Raw genomic sequence first — 15981 nt, 5'->3', positions numbered from 1 at the left:
GAATTTAAATTTCAAAATCTGAATTTGAATTTAAATTTCAAAAATTTAAATTTTGAATAAATAAATAATTAAAATAATTAAAATAATAAAAAATTAAAAAAATAAAAACATAAAAAAGGTGGAAAAAGTTTCAAAATTTGAGTTTAAATTTTAGAATTTCAATATCGAAACCCAATTTTGAAATTAAACTCAAAATTTAAAATTCAAATTTAAACAAGAAGAAAAGTGACTTTTGAGTTGTATGTTGGGAATGTGATATAAGGAAAGAAACTGTGGAACCCATACCTGAAATAGAGAGGTACCTCCATCACCAACACCGCAACCAAATGGCCGGAATCAATGATGCCCAACCCAGAAAGTTGAAGGAATACTTCACTCCAGCCCAATACAACCCTTTATCCTGCATTCAGTTACCCGATACTCAAGCCTTACAATATGAAATTAAGTCAAGCACAATCCAGATGCTCCCATCTTTCTATGGGAACCCGAGTGAGGACCCATACAAGCACATAGATGAGTTCTTGAAAATCTATTCCACTATAAGGATCCAAAATTTCAATGATGATGCCCTTAGATTGACTCCTTTCCCTTCTCCTTGAAAGATAAAGCCAAGCACTAGTTAGGGACTATAGGAAGACCCATTAGAACTTGGGCAAAAATGCAACAAGAATTCCTTAGAAAGATCTATCCTATAGGTAGAACCAATACCATGAGAAGAGCCATCACTGGATTCACCCAAACATCGGGTGAACAAATTCATGAGGCTTGGGAGAGGATGGAGGAGTTAATGAGAAAATGCCCACACCATGGCCTATCCCAATGGCAAATTGTCCAGGCTTTCTATGAAGATCTGACAGATCAATACATGCAAATGGTAGATGCATCCTGTAGGGGGGGCATTTATTAGGAAGAGCGAGGATGAAGCGTATTCTCTTTTCGAAACCCTGAGTGAGAATTCCATTAACAATGCATCCTTGTATTCCTACGAAAGGTTGGTGGGGCCCTCAAAGAGGGCAGGGCTCTATGAGGTCATGAATAATTTAGAGCCCAAGGCAAAAATGGGCTTGAATGCCATTTCTAGAAAGTTGGGTAGGGTAGATCTTCTAGCCCAGAAGCTTGACCAGTTTTTCAGCTTTAACCAACAATCGGGCCCATCTACATCCTATCTGGAAGTGTGTTCCATTTTGCCAGTCCAACCCACCAGGTTGATGACTGTCTTACGGCAGCCTAGTTTCCACGCTTTATCCAAGAACAAGTTCAGGAATCCCAGAGTTTCTTAAGGCCCAATAATGATCCATATTCCAATACTTACAACCCTGGGTGGAGAAATCACCCTAACTTTTCTTGGAGGACACATCAACCCAATCTACAGTCCCAGCAATATCAGCATCCGTCCAACTTCATGGCCCAACAATTTCAGAGGCCATCAATACAAAGTCAGTTCCAGCAAGTGTATCCTAGGAATCAAGGTTACCCGCAATCTCCGCAATCCCATTCAGTAGACGATCAATTCATGTAGCTTCAGCAGCTGATCCTAAATCATCAACAATCCATTGCTAGGTTAGAAAGCCAAATAGGACAGCTAGCCGAAGCTAATGCAAGGAGAGAAGTGAGGCAATTACCGAGTCAACCGGTTGTAAACCCTAGGAAGCAACTGATGAGAGTAGAATTTATCATATTTTTATCCCCAAATATTCTGTCTTTCATACTGAATTAGTACTTAATTGGACTCATATTTGTTGTATTTCGGTTTAGGGCATGAAAGAAGGTATCAGAAGCAAAGAAAGGCAAATTGGATGATTTTTCACAGTTTCGGCATCGTTCAGTAATTTGGGCCTAACTCGCATACCCGAACTCCAATTGGGCTGATTCAAGACCCAATGGAAAGAAAAGAGAAAAAGCCACAACTTTCATATTTTAGGCTTTCGAATTCAGCTTGCATTGAAGTCAAATCAGGGCCCGAAGTCAGGGAAAATTTGCAAGAAGGCCCAATCCGCAGCTGAAGCCCAACTTGCAGAAAAGCCTGACAGTAGCCCAATTCGTAGAAGAGGTCTAATACGAATCCAAGAACAAGAAACTGAGAAGAGTCCTTCTAGATCTAAATTATTGATGTAATCTTAAAAAGATAAAGGGATTGAGTTCACTAGATAAAGAGATAAGAGTAGGATTAGACTAGGATAAGACTAAGACTTTTTATTCTTGCAAGATAAACTTCAAGAGGAAGTAGGAGACCAGCCCCTCCCCTTTAAGCTATATAAAGGGGGGGGGGGGGACCAGCTTTAGGTATCGCTCAATCTCTAGATTGAATCAAGAAGCAGAGGAGCAATCCAGCTATCAAGCAAGAAGTCTGCAAGAAGGTGGCGGCAAGGAGAAGAGGAGATCTCAACTTCAAGGGCGACACCATGAGTTCTTTCTTTCCTCTTGTTTATTTTATTTCCTCTAGTATGAACTAATTTACTTGTAGCTAGGACTATAGAAAGCCTAATCATAACAAAGAATATATTTTTATTCCGATTTATCCAAGATTGTGATTTCCATATAGTCTATGAATTATCTTGCCTAATGCTATTAGGAGTGACCATCTCTTAATTGATTAGGTTTATGTGAATGAATCGAGAGAGGAATTCATATAGCAGACTACATAATTCATGGTGTGAATTGAATGGTATATAGGGGTATATACACATAAAGTCCTAGCGAATTAAATCAATCGTTACATACTTCAGCATTGGTTACTTCTGCACTTGTTTTCCTTTTTTCTGCTTTTCATTAGTTTTTATCTTCAAATCTGAAATTCGATTGTCCAAATAATTAGGGAAGGTTGTAGTTCTAATAATTATTTTGTTAAATCCTCGTGGAAACGATATTTTTATACTACTTGATAACTAGTGCACTTGCTAGGGTTATATTTATAGCTATCAGCAACCACCAGGTTTTTTGCAACAAATTCAACCACCTCCTAAGAATCCCCAATTAGGGAAGGCTATAGTTCTAATACTTATTTTGTTAAATCCTCGTGGGAACGATATTTTTATACTACTTGATAACTAGTGCACTTGCTAGGGTTATATTTATAACTATCAACAACCACCAGGTTTTCTACAACAAATTCAACCACCTCCTAAGAATCCCCAATTCAAAAATGCTAAAGTTATTACAACTTTAAGGAGTGGGAGAATTTTGGAAGACCCGTATGAGAAGAAGAAAAGTAAAGGAGAAGGAAAAGAGTCGGAAAAACCCTAAGTTGGGGGGGAGAAGAAGAAAGGGAAAACCTAGAAGAAGAGCCTAAAGTGAACCAACCTGTAGCCCCCTTTCCAACTGCACTCACAGCCAGGCCGTTGCGGAAAAAGAAAGAGATTTGCAATAAGGAGATCAGGGAACTCTTCAAAAAAGTACACATTAACATCCCTCTCCTCAATGCAATCCAGCATGCCCCAGCTTATGCCAAGTTTCTGAAAGAGCTATGCACCCAAAAGATGGAGCCATGATCAGCCCCACAAAAAGTGATGCTCTCGACAGATGTGAGTGCGGTCCTCCTGAACCAACTTCCCCGGAAGATGAAAGACCCGGGTGCTCCCTCATTAGTTGTATCATTTCTAGAATCACCTTTGATCGGGCCTTATTGGATTATGGGGCTAGTGTAAACCTGCTCCCGTCCATTATATATAAAAGGTTCAGGGTCGACAAGTTGAAACCTACCCCAGTAATTCTATAACTCATTGATCGGTCGGTCAAGACTTCTCGAGGTGTTATCGAGGATGTCATTGTTAGGATAGAGAACTATTATTTTCCTATGGATTTTGTTGTTCTAGACATGACACCAACCAAAGAACTGAACCATAACCTGATAATCTTAGGATGGTCGTTTCTAGCAATGGCCAATGCAAATATCAACTGGAAGTTGGGGGAAATGAACACCTTATTTGGGGAGCAGAAGGTCCAGTTCAATGTTTTTAGTGCATCCAAGTATCCAAACCTAGGGGGAGATGGTTTCATGGTAGATATAGTGGATGGCTTTTTAGAGGACCTATCTACCCCTTGGTTAGCCCAGTCTGAGCCTTGTTTGTATATAGAAGAAAGTGAGTCTGAGAGTGTGGATGGAAGAAATGAGTGAATGTGTCTGGCTAAAGAAGTTAAACTTAGCACTGGTTGGGAGGCAACCCAACATAAATTTTAGCATTTTCTGCTTTTAGGATTTTAGTTCTTTTTCTTTTCTTGATTCGACACCAGGTGGCAAACATTGAACCCCTCAGGAAAACCCTATCCATTGTTCCCCTTTGGCCCAAATCCTCATTCTAGTCATGCCATTAGGGATAATGGCATTTAAGTTGAGGGTGAGGAAAGAAAAAAAAAGACGAAAAAAAGGGACTACCCTGAACATACTCCCAAGTTTGCCCCTGCCAAGATAAGAAGAAAAATATAGAGAAAGTAGACACAAATTCTTCAAGTTGTTAGAAATAGTGGACTACCCTGAACAGTTCTACAAAAAAAAGGGAATAAAAAGTCTATGAATACCCTAAACTTAGTAATCGGGTCTCTTTACCTAAGTCAAGTGTCGAGATTCGCATCAAACGAGAAAGGGAATACCAAAGACAATCACCTAACACTTAGTAATCGGGTCTCTTCATCTAAGGCAAGTGTCGGGATTCACGTCAAATGGTGGAAGGTAGAAATAAAATAAGTGTGTATATCAAGTTCAGGGGTAGAAATCTACTGTTAAAAATGATAAGAAGAATACCTGTCTGATTTTAAAATAAATCTCAGATTATCAAGATAGTCTACAAATGGAAGGGTATATAAGATTTTTTTAAACCAAGTTTCTATAATATTCAAAGTAATACAGTTTTACCCTTAAGTTCAATACCGATCTATACAGAGTTTGAGAATTCTGGAATCAGGATGCTTGACTAATTCTATTAGGAATGATCTTGAGATGGCAAGGATCTCTATGCTCAGTGTAATTTTAAGATTGCATTGCGAAGGGACTAGCAATGGTTAAGTTGGGGGTGTGATAGCTCTGCATTTTGATGCCTTAAGGGCATCAATTCAAGGGTATTTTCAGCCTTAAAAACGTCGAAGTGTGCCCTTTCCTCAGTTAATTTCAATATTGTGACCTCTGAGGGTCCCTGTGCAAATTTTGTGCAAAATTGGGATGTTTTCATGGCTGAAATGCAGATTTTGGGAAGCTGTTGTGAAGTCTAGCTGAGAGAGGAGGTGTTTTTGTGAAAAAATGAAAGCAGGAGGGTGCCTTCTAGCTACTAAACCCAGTTTGGTGCACCTCCTACTCTATTAGCATGCTCCCCACGTCTTAGCAAACCCTAGGGCGCCTTTTAATCTATTCTTTTCATCCTTAGAAAACTCTAGCCACCCCCAACTATTTAATATCCACCCCACTCCTTTTAATCTCAGCCATCCACTCTACGGCATCTCCGACCTCTTCCAATCTCCACCTTTCAACCTTAGGAGCCTCCATCTCACCCATTCACTTCTTGGCACCCAAATCTCAGCCATACATAATATTGGGCACCCACTTCTTTTCTTTTCAGCCTTAGGATCATCCCAAAACCATCCTAACCCTCCATTAGAAACTTTAGGGGCACCCCAAACTTTGCTAAAACCCAGTTGCCGCCCCCTTCTTTCTCTCTATTCCCAATTATATGCACCATTCTCTATAAAAAGGACCCCAGGGGTCCTAGAGGTTGGTCAATCCACCCAGTTAACAAGGCTTAGATTTCTTGAGGAGTTCATGAGTTGTAGAAGGGGAGGATGCCCAGTTCTTATCAAGAGGGGTTCCTGCAAGCCATTCAACCAATCTGTAGCTACCACCACTAGATCTGATCAACCACTCTTTTCTTTTCTTTATTTTTTTTTTCTGTTATCTTTATTTCTACAATCTTTTAGATTTAATTCTTGTTCATTTTTGTTTTGTAGATCTGAATTCATTCGATTCAATGCTAAGGTGTCTCAAGGGGTTCGAGGGTTGTAGAAAAGATGGACGCCTGGTTCTTGTCAAGAGGGGTTTTTGTGAGCTATTTGGCCAATTTGCAGCTACTGCCATCGGATCCAGATTTTGGATTGTTTTTTATTTAATTCTCTTATTTCCTTTATTGATTTCCATACTTTATTAAATTCTAATTTTTACTTATTGTCTTGTTTAAATTCGAAACATTTAATTTCAACAAAAATATATTTTATTTTCATATTTTCTGTCATTCCTGATTGCATTCTCTTGTCTGGATCTAAGTGTATATTAATTTTTCACTTGCTTCTCTATGGATACGACCCGTTCTCACCCATTTACTATGTTATTAGTTGTTTGAGAAATGGTAAAAATTATAAATGTTTAAACTGGTGTTCCGGGGTGTTTAATGATGCGCTTTCGAACAGATCAGCTGTTAAGCTTCATGGATGCCTATTTTGGCTACAATCAAATTCAGATGGACTTAGCTGACCAAGAACAAACTTCATTTGTAATTGATGTAGGGCTATATTGTTATAAAGTCATGCCCTTTGGATTGAAAAATGTTGAAGCAACCTTCCAATAACTTGTAAAAAAAGTTTTTGAGCCTTTAGTTTATAGACAATGTATGCTCTTAGCTTTAATTAGATTGATGTACTTATTGTCATTTATTGTAAATGAATAAAGTACATAATTGATTCATGCTTGATGCGTATTACTTATACTAGCAAGTGCATTAGCCAATCAAGTAATAAAGTGATGAGTAGAGTATCATTTCCACGAGGATTCATCAAAAAACAACTAGTATAAATCAGTCAATTGTTCTCTGATAAACCGAATTCTTAACCTAATCAAAATCTGAATTCCTAACTACCAAACTATACTAATCAATTTGGATCAAACCACCTTCATGTAGAGAGAAGCAAGGCTATATAAGAACACTGACAGATTCAATCCAGCAATTAATTCATGAAGTTATTCAATTGAGTTGGGATTCAACCATGGTTTGGTGAAACCCTAATGGCATGAGCAACCTCTCTCGAGCATAACTCATCCTATCCATGGGTGACAATTCTTATATCTCTATCAAGAATTTAATCTCCATGAATGCATTAAGAGCAAGCAATTCAAAGGGCATCAATTCAGATTTGAATGAACACCAACCGAATCACACAAACTATCTCTAAGATGTGTTAGATTCGATTCTTGATTAGCATATCTGATTACCTAAATTCTTTCTCAAGCAATTCAGGCAATCCAAGAATTAAGAACAATTTGGCCAAGACTGTTCTAACAATTAAAACCCTAACCAAGAGACATCAAGAATGAATCCAATCAATCAAATAACCCTAGAGAACTAATTACAGATCTAAAACATCATCAACATGGTTCGAATTCTAGCAAGAAAGAGAAATTAATTGACAAAATTGCCTGAAACCCTAGTTGAATTTGGTTACCAATTGCACAGAACCAAAGAAGAAGACAACCTAAAATTCTGCTTCAATCTTCAATTTCTTGGATGTGATTCTCCTCCAATTCACATTCAGCAACCTTCTTATTCCTCTAGATCTTCTCCTTTCTTATGCCTCTCTTCTCTCATTTCTCTTTTTGGGGGTTCAAACCCTTTTCTCCCCTTTCTCTTCTCCTTTTATACTTTTCTCTCCAGCCCTCTCTCTTCTAAAAGGTAGTCGCATTTAGGACCCCTTGGGCTGCAACTTGGGCTGCACTTGGGCCTCCCACTTGGTGGGCCGAAAGGTCTCCCTTGGAGAGTCTCGGTTGGACTCTCTTCTTCATGTCCTCTATGGGGCTTTACTTCTTTATGGGCCGAAAGTGCCCTCCTTATGACTATCAGTTGGGCCTGTCGTCTAGATGGGCTAAATTGCTTCCACATTTTCCCTCTCAACATGGTTTTATGCTATCTTCCCCCTAAGCTGGTCCACACTCTTGAATTCCTGAAATCATTCTCAATTAGGGTGAGAAATCATGCAAATTATCATCAAAACCATGCATAAAAAACAATAGAAATGTTGTGTAGCTTGCGCACACATCAATGTTGTTATGGTATGTTTCTGTGTAATACCCTTAAACTGGACACTTATGAGACTCATGTTAGTTTAGAATCTTCACAGCAATTGGAGAAATCTGAGGAGATTTATCTTGCCAAGGCTAACACTGATGTAATGCCAAGTTGGTTGGGGTGGTTTGTCTCAGCTGCCAGGGTGAGACCTGAGGTGCATGCAGTGTGGATTTTCTTAAAACCCTGAACTGGACCAAATTCCAGTATTGCCCTGGACCTTAGAGATAGATGAGCAAAACTGGAATGTTACACTTGACCCCTAGACTTGATTATTGTACTGTGCTAGGCATCGAATTGGGTTATCTTTGATATGCCAATCAGTGAGATCTTTTACTGGGTCAAAACCAGGGTATGATGGGGCAGTCCGAGAATTCACCTAAGTGGGTGATCATAGTGACAAGATCAGCCCCTTTGTCAGACAAAGTTAATGATCGGGGAATGCACTCTCTCTGATGGAAACCTAAATTGCTGGTAGTTTAGTTCAAACGTTGAAATTTGGTTTTGCAAAAATATATTTATATATATATATATTATGGTTTCAAAATGTTTGCAAAAGGTTTTGATTCCCGAGATCCATGTGAGTAGAGAGTGCAACACTGTACCTTGTAGCTGAGGGAGAGGTCCTCTCTTGTCGGGCAATGTCTGATCATTATGTGCTGAGAGGTTAAGTGTAAGGCCATTGAGGGTAATACCTGATGGGCAAATCTTGCATCTGCCCACAGTCCTTGGGTTTTCACAAGATGGCTTGACCCAAGGACCATTTAGTGTAAATGCTAGGCCCATTAAGAGCCCATGTTGATGGACTCAGGGGTTCACCATGACCAACAGTGAATTCAGCCAGGCCTTGTTACAAAGGCTGGGTTGAACCCATGTAGCCGATGTGTAGATCAATGCTAGGGTCCCATGCCATATAAAGAGAACCAAACTAGCCAGCACTTAATAGGTTAAGTAAGCAATATGACTTAATGGGCTTAAATCCCATTTCAAACTATGCTTAAATGGTTTAATTAAATTGGGCCAATTTTGGATTTATAATCTGATTGGGATTAGTAGTAGGATAAGATAGGTTATCAACTTGAGAGTCTAGATCTAAATACAAGATTTATATTAGGAAACCTCATTCCTAATCTGACTAGGAAGCTAATCCTGAATGGATTATAAATAGGGGAAAAATCCACAAGGAGAACACACTCGTCTCTATAGTCTTTTCTCTCCATAAGTTCTTGGCGCCATCCCAGTTTGATCTCCACCTACTGGAGTGATCAAGAAGTGTTCTCGATATTGTTTCCTGGTGAAGAAACAATCAGAAGTCGTGCTCACACCACCCTGTTCGATTCTTGGTGAAGAATCCTAGGTTCTTACTAAAGAACCGTTCCTGTTGATCCCGCCTCAGCATTCGTTGTGTCATCTTCATTGGAGGCGGATTTGGTATCCTCTTTGGGCATGAACACCTACGTTGGGAATTTCTTTTAATTCCGTATCAGGTATTTCCCTCTCCCTTCCTTTAGTTTTAGATCTGGTCCGATTTTGTTTCAAGAATAATCCTTGAAAATGCAATTTTCTAAAATAGGGAATGTGATTCCCAGATGGGAGAGAGAGAGAGAAAAAAATTTTTTTTGAAATTTCGCCCAACCTTCCTATAGGGTTTGGCTATCCATATGATGGATCTCTCATCACTTCATTAATATGCAATAAAGTTGAATGTTATGTAAATGACATGGCCATGAAGACCTAGTTTTCAAATTCTCTTATTCATGATTTAAATTGTGTTTACCAAATTTTAAGAAAATACAACATGTAGCTCAACCCGAACAAGTGTGTCTTCGGGTCAAGTTGGGCAAATTCCTAGTTATATAGTGAACCGACGTGGCATCAAAGCCAACCCAAACAAGATCCAGGCTATCTTGAATATGAGACCACCCCAGTCAATAAAATAAGTGCAAAGGTTAACTGGTCAAATTGCACCCTGAACCAATTTATGTCTAAGTTGGTTGGTCAACTTTTACCTTTTTTCAAGGCTGTAAAAAAGAAGAGAACTTTGAGTGGTCCAAGGAGTGCTAACTCATGTTCGATGAGCTCAAAAAGTACTTAAATTCACCCTCGGTATTGACCCAACCTAAACCTGGAGACAAGCTAAAACTCTACCTCTTTGTGAGTGACAAGGTAGTCAACTTGGTACTAATAAGAGAAATAGACCAGGTCAAAAGGCCCATTTACTATATCAGTAAGGTTTTGTAGGTAGCTGAGACCAGGTACCCCAACATCGAGAAGCTGGCCTTCACACTAGTCATTGCAACTCAGAAGCTATGTCCCTACTTCCAAACCCACACTATTGTTGTCCTAACTGATAGACCTCTGTGGCACTTCCTTCAAAAGCCCAAGGTCTCAGGGAGATTGACGAAGTGGGCCATCGATTTAAGCGAATACGACATCCGATTCTAGCTATGCCCAGCAATTAAAGCACAGGTCTTGGCTAACTTCGTTGTCAAATGTACGTTCAGCACACCGGCCCTTGAGGTGGCTGAGCTGACCAACCCGTCGGAGAAGTCAACCAACGCAGCACAGATTCTGGCTAGGGAAACCCTAACCTAGGATGAGAAGCCTTGGATCCTCCATGTAAACGACTCATCAAATAAGTGAGGAAGCGGAGCCAGACTCACACTGAATGGACCAAGTGAGGTGAAGCTGGACTACGTTCTCCAGTTAACATTCGAAGCATCGAACAATGAAGCAGAGTACGAGGGATTGATAGCCAGGCTGGCGTTGGCAAAGGAGGTCAGTGCCATGCACGTCGTGGTATGCAACAATTCTCAATTGGTTGTGAACTAAGTGGATGGTGAGTACAAGGCTCGAGAACCCGCCATGATGGCCTTTCTAGCCAAACTGAGGGAGCTCCTACCCGACATCCACTCTGGGTTCATCTGACAAGTACCAAGAGTAGAAAATGCTAAGGCCAGTGCACTATCGAAACTGTCAGCACATCCAACAACGCAATGAGGACAATGTACATTGAAGACTTTCCGCGACCTAGGATTGTGAAGGCGGCAAAAGAGGATGCTCTCGTGTTGATAGCAAAACCGAGCCGGATCAGTCAACTTGCTAATTATCTGCTCAACGAGACCCTACCTGTATATCAAAATGCAAATAAGAGGGTAGAGTGTCAGTCAACTCGCTATGTTCTTTTTGGTGAGTGGTTATATAGGAGATCCTTTGTGCTCCCCCACTTGCGCTACTTGTGACCTTCGGAGGCAAGCCAGGTGCTACACGAGATCCATGAAGGTCTCTATGGAGGACACTTGGGTGCACAGTGCTCACCCAAAAGGTGCTAAGGCAAGGATACTACTAGCCTATGATGAAGGTGGATGCACTCGAGCTCGTCTAGAAGTGTAATAATTGCCAAAGGCACGCCAACATACTTCAAAAACCCACTAACGACCTGAAGTATCTAACCAGCCTGTGGCCCTTTGCCCAGTGGGGGATAGACATCCTCGGTCCATTCCCACCTGCAATTGGCCAAAGAAGATTCCTGGTTGTGGCGGTTGACTATTTCATGAAGTGGGTGGAGTCTGAGCCATTGGTGATTGATAAGCCTATATTTGTACATATTTTCATACCTCTAACTTGATGATTTTGGTAATAATATTTTTGGAATTAGCATGGTATTGCACTAATTATGATGAAATTGTCTTGCAAGATGGTTTGGAGCTTAATTGTGCAATTTTAAGAAGTTCAATTTAATTGATCAAGATAATCATAGAGGAATGACCATGCAGCAATGATGCTCCATGATGTAGCCATGAAGGAGAGAAACCATTGAAATCGGGAAATTTCATGTTTTGATATAGTTCCCGTATTTTGGGCATAACTTTTTGACTACAACTCAGATTGAGGTGATTCAAATGAATAATTAAAGTTAAGAGATAGGGCTACAACTCTTGTGTTTATCACTCAACCTAATTCCGCCATCAACCAAGTGCAATTCGAGCTTCAAGTTTCGGGTCCGGCAGTTGGCAAAGCAGAAGATATAGGAATTCAACTGAGATAAAGACTAAGAGACCTAATTTGTGTTGAATTAGGAGTCTGCATTAAGAAGAAATTGAGGGATGCTGCACTATAAAAAGGACCATAAACTCAAAGTAAGGGGAGACATCTTTAGAGAGAATTTGGAAGACAAAAAAAGAGGAAGCAGTCTTAGCACATCAGAAGAAGAGAGGAAGCAGATTGATGTGTGGCTCATTGTGACACTAGCAAGTGCACTAGCCGTTCAAGTAATAAAGTAGTGAGTGAAGTATCGTTCCCACGAGGATTTAGGAAACAATTACCAATACTAAATTGAACATTTCTTATCTGATCAACAAATAAATCAAAACTCTAATGAAAGCTAAGAAATCCTAAATTAAAATCTATCTAAATCATTGGTCCAATTGCCTTCAATTCAGGTTAGAAGAGTAAGCAGTAAATGTCAATCTCAGAATTCAGCAATCTATCAATTTGGATCATTCGAATGAATCATGATTGAGCCTTGGTTTGGTGAAACCCCAAGGTCATGAACAGCCTCTCTCAAGCGCATGTTCATCCTATGCATGAGTGACGGTTCTTCTATCTCTAGCAAGAATCTAATCCCCATGCATGCATTTCTTCAAACACTTCTAAGGCATCAATTCAAATCTGAATTGATCACCAACTGAATTGTGCAAGTTATCTCTAACCTTGCACTCAATTCAGTTCTTGAATAGTAGATCTGAATTCCTAGAGTCTCTCTCAAGCACTCTAGGAATTCCAAGCTGTAGATTAATTCGCCCAATCTGAAATTTGCAGATCTGAATTCTCTTTCAAGCAATTCAGATCTTGCAATCTCAGATCTGAGAATTCAGATCTGAGTTTTGAAGGTTAGTTGGCCGAATTGATCTGCAATCACACCCTTATTCAAGAAACTTCAAGTACAATGCATGATCATTTGAATGAATCAAAAAGAATTAGATTGCTGAACTGAAATTTTACAAGCTGAAATACATCAAGGAAGAATGGAAACAAGGAGAAAGAAGAAAGAACATATAACTAAGAAACTGAATTCAAATCAAAAGAGAATGAAACTACAAATGATTTATTACAAAAAATCTTTGAATCACAATCCCTCAATTCGAACTCACCTTCTTCTTCTAGCTTGCTTGTCTTGAACTTCCTTCAGCCCTTCTTCTTCTTCTTCCTTGCGCCTAGCCTTCTTCTCTTCTCTTCTCTCAAGGTGGCTGAACCTCTAAGAGTGGGAGAGCCTTTCTCTCAAGCAATTGAACAACTTTCTCCCCTCCTAGAGGCCTCCTTATATAGTTTTTCAAGGGGCTCTTGCCCCTTCTTGAAGCCTCTAGAATGGGGTGTATTACACCCCTCATGAACCTTCTAGAGTGCTCCCTCCTTCTCTTCAAGAAACTCCTAGAAGTTGCCGCCCCTAGCTCCCTTTGGGCTGCTATTTGGGCTACAACTTAGCTTGCTTTTGAGCTCATGTGGGCTACACTCTAGGCTGTTATTTGGGCTAAAAATGGGCCTTCCTTGCTGGGCCGAATTCTCCTCATAGCTAGGCTTTATTTTCTGGGGTTTTCTCAAGGAATTCACTTGCTCTTTTTGGGCCGAAGTGCTCTCTCTTGCTTCCACGACCGGGCTGGACTGAAATTGGTCTTTTTGAACCTTCTTTTCTTGCCTTTTTCCTTCATTCTCTTGGATTGATTATCCCTGAACCTATTCTTAGCATTAAGCTAAATTAAGGCAAAAATTAATAAAACCGGCATAAAAATCCATGCTAAAGTCCTCAAAAATTATAGATAAATTGTAAGTTCATCACAGATTTAGCACGCCAGAGAAGGATAGGAAGAATCCGAATCTAAGAGGGAGGAAAGCTTAGTTGTTGCACTTGTCTTTGACCTCCAAAGGCTAAAATTTTCTTGTTATTTTCTTCATTTTTTGATGTGTTCTTGCTGTGTTTCCCCTTTAATTTTCTTGAGTATGTTGAATTTAATGATGTCTAGCTAATATCTCTTAACTTGGGTTTAGATGGATTTTGATCTTAAGATTATATAGTTATTTGCTTAATTCAATTGGAGATCTATGTTATTTGCATGAGGAATTTTTATTGTTGTGCTTAAATCTTTAAAAGAATTGGCCAATCATTTAATGATTTGATGATTCATGCATAACTGACCAAAGGATTGTTATAAATTAAATCCCTAGGCAATAAAAATCGCATGTTAGACTATGATTTTGAAAGATGATTAGCTCATTTGTGAGAATCATGGAAGCTTAGTGAGTCAAATCCCCTTCTACGATTAAAGGTTCCAAAGAGCTTAATGCTTATTTTTCCTTTTGACAACCACTTAGCAATCTGATGGTAGGATTTGATTAATAAATGATTAATATGACTTGAGAAAGCTTATTAATTAATTTAGGGAAATCCACCATCACATGGAAATAACTTTAATATACCTTAGGGTAATTTCGGTCTTCATTTTGATTAAATAGGTAATTATAAACCTTGATCTAATGAAATCTAAACCCTAGATGCATCCATCCATCGATTCAGTTTTTGTTAAGATCTTGGATTTGCATTAATTCTTTTAGTTTTTATTCATTCAATTGATTCACGAGTTCAACTTAGATTAGTTTAAAATTGATTTGGTACTGTGATCTAGTCTCTGTGGGATCGATACTTTTCTCATCATTATATGCGCATTTGACTAAGATTCACTTGCCTGAATTAACTGTGCATAAATCACATAACAAGTTTTTGGCGCCATTGCCGGGGACTAGTTTATTGCATATCAAAACTACCTGAATTAACCTTAGATTGAACATCTATTTGTTTTTATTTTCGGATTTAAAATTTTCCATTTTAATTTATGTTGGGTTTGGCTTTACAAAATTTTTTAGGAAATTTTTAATTTTTTTCTTTCTTTTTCTTTTCTTTGAAGGTTCCTAGTGCGTGACACACACTAGGGGTGGAGAATTAATACCCTTTGATCAAGAAATCGAAAGGACTTTGAAAAAGCGAACGAGGGAGAGAAAGAACAAGATGGCTCAAGACCAAAATAATCCAAGGACATTGATTTCCTACGTTATACCTACTCTGGATGGTACTACATCAAGCATTAGGGGGCCGAATGTGCAAGCAAACAATTTCAAGATTAAGCCTGCAATTATTCAGATGATTTAGATGAGTTTGCGATTTTCTGGCCCTAATGATGACCCTAACTCTCATATTGCTAATTTTCTTGAAATATGTGATATTTTTAAGCATAATGAAGTTAGTGATGATGCCATTAAACTTAGGTTATTTCCTTTCTCCTTAAGGGATAAAGCAAAATATTGGCTTAACTCTCTTCCTGCAGGTTTGATTACTACATGGGATGACTTGGCACAAAAGTTTTTATCTAAGTATTTTTCACCTACTAAAACGACTAAATTAAGGAATGACATAACAACTTTTTCTTAATTTGATAATGAAACCTTATATGAGTCATAGGAGAGATTTAAGGAACTTATTAGGAAGTGTCCTCACCATGGTCTACCTGTTTGGATGCAAGTACAAACTTTTTATAGTGGCATTAATCAATCTAATCGTTCAATGTTAGATGCAGCTGCAGGTGCTATTCTTATGACATAAACTCCCAAAGAAACATATGAACTTTTGGAGGAGATGGCAGCCAATAGTTACCAATTGGGCAATGGGAGAGCAAATAAAAAGGGAGTTGGAATTTATAATGTTGATTCTATCACTACTTTATCGGCTCAACTTGCTGCGTTAAATAAGAAATTAGAAAATTTAGGGGTTTCATCTATGAGTGTTTCTTCTGTTCCCTTCCCTTCTTGTGAGCTTTGTGGGCAAGGGGGACACACTAGTGTAGACTGTCAAATAGGAAATCCATTTTCTTCTTCTTCTGAACAAACTAATTTTGTTTCT

General features: G+C 39.0%; 2 non-coding genes across 2 annotated transcripts; both read right to left on the bottom strand.

Moving 5' to 3' along the window:
• Positions 1-706: 706 nt before the first annotated feature.
• Positions 707-813, bottom strand: LOC148877032 (small nucleolar RNA R71). Its single transcript, XR_016106185.1, has one exon. It is a non-coding gene; the product is annotated as a small nucleolar RNA R71 (small nucleolar RNA).
• A 14667-nt stretch (positions 814-15480) lies between these two features.
• On the bottom strand, positions 15481-15587 carry LOC148877031 (small nucleolar RNA R71). The gene has a single exon (XR_016106040.1). It is a non-coding gene; the product is annotated as a small nucleolar RNA R71 (small nucleolar RNA).
• Positions 15588-15981: the final 394 nt, after the last annotated feature.

The sequence above is a fragment of the Nelumbo lutea genome, chromosome 1 (genome assembly GCF_056320005.1).
Source record: "Nelumbo lutea isolate HS-2025 chromosome 1, American lotus-T2T, whole genome shotgun sequence".
In the NCBI taxonomy this organism is placed as follows: domain Eukaryota; kingdom Viridiplantae; phylum Streptophyta; class Magnoliopsida; order Proteales; family Nelumbonaceae; genus Nelumbo; species Nelumbo lutea.
The sequence above is the reverse complement of the archived record's forward strand: the minus strand, read 5'-3'. Positions and strand labels throughout refer to the sequence as shown.